The 8,193-nt window shown below is 37.7% G+C and overlaps 1 non-coding gene across 1 annotated transcript; it reads left to right on the top strand.

Annotated features, from left to right (window-relative positions):
- The first annotated feature begins 4,136 nt into the window (after positions 1–4,136).
- LOC111545408 lies at positions 4,137–4,201 on the top strand. The gene has a single exon (XR_002732441.1). It is a non-coding gene; the product is annotated as a U7 small nuclear RNA (small nuclear RNA).
- Positions 4,202–8,193: the final 3,992 nt, after the last annotated feature.

Genomic DNA, 8,193 nt, shown 5'->3' with positions numbered 1-8,193 from the left:
ATATAAGGTAGGCAATAAAATTAGAGAATGTTTGCCAAACCCAAGCAGCAAAGAGGACCCAGCTTAGAAGTAATGTAAATTTTAAAGCTCTTTGCCAGTGGTAAGCTCATTTGAAATATTAGAAGTTATTATTTGTTTTATGCTTCTCTCTCTAGCAGTATAGTTTTTCACTGGCTTGTAAAAGCTCTTTTATTAGTAATGATATCAACCCTTCTTCTCTAAATTAGTTGTTTACTTATTTAAAATTTCTGAATTTTTCTCTAACACGACAGTGATTCTGATGCAGTGGTTCTCAATCAGGGGTAGTTTTGTACTCCAAGGGACATTTTGGCAATGTCTGGAGACATTTTTGGTTGTCAGAACTAAGAGGACTGTGTTCTGGGCATTTAGTGGTTAGAGGACAACAGTGCTGCTAAACATCCTATAATGGACAGGGGGTCACTCACAACAAAGAAGTATCCAACTCCAAATGTCAATAATGCTGCAGACGAAAAACCCTAGTCTAAGGAATCATCATCCTGGTGTATTTTGTTTTTCAAGTAGCTGGGAAGAATGTGAAGAATTCTCCCAGAATTTTTCAAGATATTCTAAGTACCTATTTATTTTATAATCCTTGAAGACTTACTAAGTACCCACAAGCTGGTTGAGGAAAGCCAGTATCAAAATAAATATGAAATCATATTTATTTTTCTCTGATTAATCAAGGTCATCATGTTTTTAGATGCTCTGCAAACAAAATTGGTCAAAATGTAAGACTGGTCCTCACATTAAATCATCCAAACTAGTAGCACTCCTCTAAAAGGCTTCCCTCTTGGAACATTCTTGACTTTCACATAATCAGCAGGCAACCTCCTTAGTCAAGGAGTCCTCTCTAACTGGCAAACATATTGTTTGGAAGAATGATCTTTTCTTCCTCCTTGCTGGCTTTAGTTTCGGACAGCTAATTACAAGTCCTTGTTCCTCTATGACCTAGACCTGTGACTTAAGGCAAATTACAATACCTTTTTTTCCATGCCTAATTTTATTTAAAGATTTGAAAACTGTATTGCAATATAACTGACATACAATAAATTGCACAAAGTGTACAATTGAATACGTTTGGATATATGTATACACTAAAAAACTTTACCGCAATGAAGATAGCAAACATATTCATTACCTACAATGAAGATAGAGAACATATTCATCACCTGCAAAAGCTTCATTTGCCTATTGTAATACCTTCCACTTGTCCCTCCCTGCCTCCTCTCCTTGTTCTCAAGCAACCACTCATTTGCCTTCTGTCACTATAGATTAGTTTGCATTTTAAAAGAATTTTATAAACTGGAAGAGTCATACAAAATGTCTTAGGGAATTTTTTTCACTCAGTATAATTATTTCAAGATGTATTCCTGTGGCTGAGTGTATCAATAGTAGAGTTATTTTTATACTCAATAGAATTCTGTTGTGTGGATAAACCCCAATGTATTTATCCATTCACCTAGTGGTAGATACTTAGGATATAATACTTTTTCTTTCGTAAAGTTGTTCACTATCTCTTGATGTTTACTTTTGTAAATGACTATTTTTCTGAGTGCACTGAGTGATAACCAAGCAAAACTCTTTGAAAATCTACCCACCAAAAATATTGCTGAAATGTAAAGTTTTTGTGAAATTTGACACCTCACTTTGGACCTCAAAGAGAAAGATATTGGATAAACATGAAACTGACTACTTCTAGTATCACAAAAAGAATAAAAATATAAGAAATAATTATACTACTAACTGCCTGAATCATCAGCCATTTTTCTTACATTTTTAAAAGCAATTGGTCTTCTCAGATTCTCAGTTTGAGGGAATGAGATTTCTTCCCACTTGGGAAGTGGGAAGCAGTAAGTAAGATAAAAATCACTCAGGAAATGTGAAAAGACTTGGCTTGTTAAGTTGGGTAACTGTGCAGCTGAAAATCACAATAATAAACTGCCTTTTTAACATGGATGAAATCTTTTTTACGTTTCATATTTCAGCATTCAAGAACTCTTTTGGAGGGCTTCCATCTCTCCAATTAGTTGCTAGTGAAATACAGAAACTCTGCTTCTTGCAAGGTGTTTGATTTGGAAGATTATTGATTAACAATTACTCACCAGGAAACAGGAACACTCTTTTGATCTTCCTAGTTCACCCTTGTTAAGCTGATTTAAGAGCTCCTCATCATGGTGCCCATGAGTGCTACATCAAATAATACATGTCAAAGCCCTAAAATATTAAGCAATTTCTGGTTAATAAGGAGTTTTTGAACAGAAGGGAATCTGTAACACTGTAAGCTTTTCAGTCTGAGAGTTAAGTAGATATAAACAGGATGAGGAAAGAATACACAATAAGCAACTTATCTCGTTAATTTTCCACACATTCCTAGACATGTGTGAGTATATAAGCTGGGCTTTTATTGTTGAACTGTCACTTTCACTGCATCAATTTAAAAATATAGCCAAATAACATGTTTTATTTAGAGTTTGTTTTTAAAACTAACCAGTTAAATTGATCAGTTGTTAGATCTTACTTGATTACATCTAAGATATTCTCACAGGAAACTGATTATGATAAGAACTTAAGTTCTATCATCTGCTTATGATTACTTAGTACAAGAAACATTTTTTATTTCAAAGGCCCGTTTCTTATCTTTTATTATTCGAAAATGAAAAATATATTTTTCTAGTGTTACTGAGAAACACCAAAGGACCCACCCAACTCCCAGGCTACTCACTGTTCTTTCTCTTAATTGCTTTTGCATCATGTCCAAGTCTGAGCATTTGCACTGAACACATACTTGATAAACTCTGCTGGCTGAAGATGCTTGTCTGGTTTGCATTCCTCAGTCTGTGAAGGATATTTTTTCTGCTTCACATACCTAAAGGGGCAAAGGTCAAATCCCCTCAGCTGCAGATGAGGTCATCTTGCTGATCGCCTGCAGCTGATCACAATAAAAACAAGTTATCCCATGTGATCCATCCTCCCTATTTAGGAGCAGTGATGTCATCTCTAGTGAGACAGGATGAGACATGCAACTTGTTTTAAATTGAAACTACATAAATTTTTCTTCTGACTTCACTGCAACCTTTTATTTACATTTTAGCAAAACGATTAGTTTGGTCATCATTTCAAACTGGAAAAACACCCATAAATGAAATAGAGGGAGCTTATATTTTATAAGTAGTCATTCGTGTTAAGTTGAGCCACATGAAATAGCCCTTTTTCTGTGTAAAATGATTGGATATTGGCAATTTCATGGTTCGTCCTAATACTTCCAAAGCACCTATCTCCTAGAATATTAAACAAGTTCTAGGGTCAGGCAGACCTTAGTTTGAATTCCAACTCTGCCATTTACTAGCTGGGTGATCTTAAAACTTTAAGGTAACTTTTTTTTTTTTTTTTTTTTTTTTTGAGACGGAGTCTCGCTCTGTCGCCCAGGCCCGATCTCAGCTCACTGCAAGCTCCGCCTCCCGGGTTTACGCCATTCTCCTGCCTCAGCCTCCGGAGTAGCTGGGACTACAGGCGCCCGCCACCTCGCCCGGCTAGTTTTTTTTGTATTTTTAGTAGAGACGGGGTTTCACCGTGTTAGCCAGGATGGTCTCGATCTTCTGACCTTGTGATCCGCCCGTCTCAGCCTCCCAAAGTGCTGGGATTACAAGCTTGAGCCACCGCGCCCGGCCTAAGGTAACTTTTAGAACCTCCCTTTACTAAATTAAAAAAAAAAAATAACATAATATGTACCTCACAGGGTTATAGCTAACATGTGTAAAGCCCTTAGGAAATCATTTGCCTACAGGAGGCACTCAATCCATGGTGTTAGTGAAAACGGAAGTAATAATGGCAGTGTAGTGACATAGGTCCCTTAGCCAAAGCCCTAGGGTCAGACGTGTTTCAGAGCTCATAACTTTCCTGATTTTAGAAAAGTACTCCTGTGCTTATACTCAGGACTAGCTACATAATTTACAGGGCTCTGTGGTGGGGGTGGGGAAAGCAAGGCGTCTTGTTACAAAATTATTAAGGATTTCATGATGCCACAGCAGAGCTTTTAGCCAAGTGCAGGGTCTTTGTTAAGTGTGGGGCCCTGTGTGACTTCCCTGTTGTTTACATACTATCTCAATATATACCCACAGTGTTACAAATCTTTTAGAATTTGTCTAGCATGTTTTCCAGTTTTCACCAGGAATCTGCCTCCCCACCCCCCACAATAAGTGAATAAAAAGAAAGGAAAAAGAAAATAAATAAATAAAATCTATGTATACCCACAGCAAGCTCTGAGGACAGGATTCAAACACATTAATGCTTCTCTAGGAAAATGTTTGGATATTCATACTAAATGGAGTACATAAAGACTGTAAATATCTTCCTGTCACTTCAGGTCAGATTTATCACCAACTGCGTTTACCATAAACTTAGGAAAACCTTACAGTTTTCAGAGCATTTCGGATCTGGAATTTCAGATAAGGGATTGTAGTGGGGTTTACATTGTGTTTTCCAGGCTAGCCACACATTGGGGGTTTATGTAAAAGACCTGAAGGTCAATCTGAGAATATTGAAGCCAAGGGCAATTGGGTTCCAATCCTGTTTTGACACGTAGTAGTTGTGAGACTTTAGGCAAGACAGTTTGGAGGCAGTGTTATAATGTGGTTCCCTAGGAGCCTTGGCTGAGGGGATGGGAGGGAAATCACAGCCTTCATTTATTGGTGGATGGATGGGCAGCAAGCTTCTAATGACAACAATAAACATAACCAAACAATGCCCACCACCTCAAAAAAGCGAACCCAACAATTTGACTTCCTCTTCTACTTATGTAGAATTCTGCCTTCACTTGCCTTCTTCTTATGCCTCTCATCATGGTGTTAACCATCATGCTAACATATTTTCTTTACAAATGCCCTCTTATTACAGAATGTGACCAGGGAGTGAAACTGTGTAATATGGTTTGAATCTATGTCCCTGCCCTAATCTCATGTCGAAATATAATCCCCAACGTTGGAGATGGAGCCTGGTGGGAGGTGATTGAATCATGGGGGCAGATCCTTCATAAATGGTTTAGCACCATCTCCTTGGTGTTGTTCTTGTCATAGAATTCTCAGAGACCTGGTTGTTTAAAAGTGTGTTGCTCCTTCCTCCTGACGCCGCCACTGCTCCCACCTTGATAGATGCCTTGCTGTCCCTTTGCCTTCTGCTATGGATTGGAAGCTTCCTGAGGCCTCCCCAGAAGCAGAAGCCACTATGCTTCCTGTACTGCCTGCAGAGCCAATTAAACCTCTTTTCTTAATAAATTGCCCGGTCTCAGGTATTTCTTTATAGCATTGTAAGAATGAACTAACACACTGTGCCTCCTGTCTGAGCATCCATCCCAGCTCTGTCTTTGGCCAAAATTTGAGTCTGTGGAATAATAATGGGTGCCATTTATTGCAACTTACCATTTTGGTGAAAAAGGGCAGTTGCATCCATGTATAGTAGGGGGTTGGAATCAGGTTTCTTACTGGAATCTATGATGTATTTATCAGGAGCTATATATATATGTATTATCCTGCAATGACTCAGTGGAATGATTCCTGAAGCAAGCAGTCTTAATAAAAGCAAGTTGATTTTTCTCACAACGCAGAAAGAAATCAGATTAATTTAACATGTATAATATTTATTATTTTATTAATTATGTAATCTTCTTAGGATATAAAATAAGTAGACAGAATTTTTAAAAGCTTAAGAGGATGGGATTTTAATGGAAAACTGCAAAACACAAGTGAACAAAAATAGATGCACAGGTATACACTAGAAATAAATACTATACTGTAATATTCTTACAGATTAAGAAATAAAATAGTTGGCAGAATTTTCCTAGTGGAGCATGAGACAATGAAATCATTTCAAGCATGCATGAGTGAGAAAATTAAGGCCAGAACCTGTATTTCATCCATTTGCATCCTAGAAAATGAGGCTGCCTAAGAAAGAAAGCATGACCAACTCCAATTATTTTTTTGCAAGCAGCATTTGCAATTGTCTATCGTTCAATAGAAGTTTAAAGCAGGAAAGTATTTTATTATGGTTGGGAATACACCAAGAAATTTCCAGTTGAAACAATTGGTTTGTTAAACTGAATGAAAGTATTCAGAAATGAGTGCATTTACCATAAATTATCTAAATTCTAGATGCAAAACATATGAATGTAAGTTATCCATGTAATAAGCAGAAGTGAGTATAAATAATACAATCACTGAGATTGAGAAAGGGGTGGGTTATTTGGTAAGAACTGCAGATGACTACTTTTCCCAGCAAAGGTATGCCCTTCAGTAACCACCTACTACCATGTCTGCCCTTATCTTCCGGAGGGAATAACAGAGTCTTCATAACTACTAGAGCCCTTTCTTATTTTGTGGGACATATGGGATGCCATGACTCCCTTGAAAAATCTGCACTTACCTTTTATGGGAGGAGTCTCATACTTCACAATGTCTAGAGATGTGGGATTTCTAATTTTTTTTTTCATGTTTCATGGTCATCTTTCCAATCTGTTAATATGGTATTCATTTTACTCTTTAAAATTTCTCCCGCAATTTTACCTGCTACTTATACAGTACCTGTACAAGTTTAATAATAAGAATAGCCATGCTTATATAGCATGGACTCTGTGCCAGGCACTGTTCTGAATGTTTCACATGTATCTACTCATCTAACCTCACAATGTCTCTAAGAGCCACCTTAATGATTACCATCTCCATCTTAAAAATGAGGAAATTGACTTACAGAGAGGTTAAGTACCTTGTATCACTAATAAGTGGCAGAGCCCTGATTTTCCTCCAAGCAGTCTGGTTCCAAAACCTTGCTTAACCACTCATGCTATTGTTCTTACCTTACAAGACTTTCCCTTAGTAGATTATTTTATTGGTGCCTTTAGTACCAAATCATTTTATCCCTTCATGTTTAGAAAGTATTCAATTCTTATAACAAACCTGAAATAAATGCCAAAAGCATCTTTGAAATCTTTGAACTTCTCCTGTTTGAGTCATTTTCTAGACCTATCACCATGGACTTAACTTTCCCTGATCTCAATAGACTTGGATTTCAACAACTTCAGCACAGTGTTGTTATAACATTAGATATTGTGAAGGCACAATGTAACTCACCCATTTAGATTTATGTGATGAGGCTTACTTCACACTCTAGACTCTAGAATCTTAATTTTTTTTTTTTTGAGACGAAGTTTCACTCTTCTTGCCCAGGCTAGAGTGCAATGGCACGACCTCCAGAATCTTAATTTTAATGGGCAGTTAGGTCAATCCAGTCTAAGAAGAATTTATTTAACAAATACCTGGAAAGTTTCTTAATCTTAGAACTTTAGGAACACAAAAAATTTTTTTGAGAATCATTGCACTCACATTCTGTATTTAATTACATACAGTTTATTCATATATGACAGTTATCAATTTATTGCCCCTTAGCTCCAAATTTAATCTCCAATACTTGGTCTGTGATAAAGGATGGAATTCTTGTAAGCATCTCCTTTATAGTGAGGATGATGTTCAACATCTTCAGTAGAGGGCACTAGAAGGACATAGTGGGCAAAAGGGGATCTTCTGCTATTTCCAGTGATTGTAGGGTCAGTTAGTGGTGTGATGATGAAGACAGGGTTGTACTGTGTCCCAGCCAAGAGCCCAGAATATATGACACCAATACACAACCTTGCAGCTCCTGCCTGACCTGGTGATCAATTTCCTGCATCCTTCTTGACAGAGACACTAGGAGACACTGTGCACTCCAGGCCTCTTGTCCTCAGGGTATTTGTTCTTGTTACTCCTATGTCTCTAACCACTTTCTGAAGCTCACGTATACTCTCACCGTGCTTGGAAGGTTGACTCTGCCTGCCAGCATGCTGACCACTGGCTATATAAAGCTTGAGCCCCAGAGGGTCGTTTCCTGCTTGCTCAGTGACTGCAGAAGATCGAGTCCAGGCAAAGAGCAAACCCTCTGCTGTCCGCTGGGCTGCAATTTTACTTTTTTGAACCCAGACTTGGGGAGAAGTTACACATTCCAAATCTGGCCTTTCTTTAGTGCTCTCTTCAGTCCTAGGGAGTTAAAATATTTAGCCTTAAAAATGTTTTATAGCTATACTTTGACCGTAGTTTAATAACTCTGTATGTTAAACTTCCCCAGTTTAAATCACTATATGATTTCTGACTC

This window comes from Piliocolobus tephrosceles, chromosome 2 (assembly GCF_002776525.5).
Source record: "Piliocolobus tephrosceles isolate RC106 chromosome 2, ASM277652v3, whole genome shotgun sequence".
NCBI classification, from domain to species: domain Eukaryota; kingdom Metazoa; phylum Chordata; class Mammalia; order Primates; family Cercopithecidae; genus Piliocolobus; species Piliocolobus tephrosceles.
This window is presented reverse-complemented; position numbering and strand designations above follow the sequence as displayed.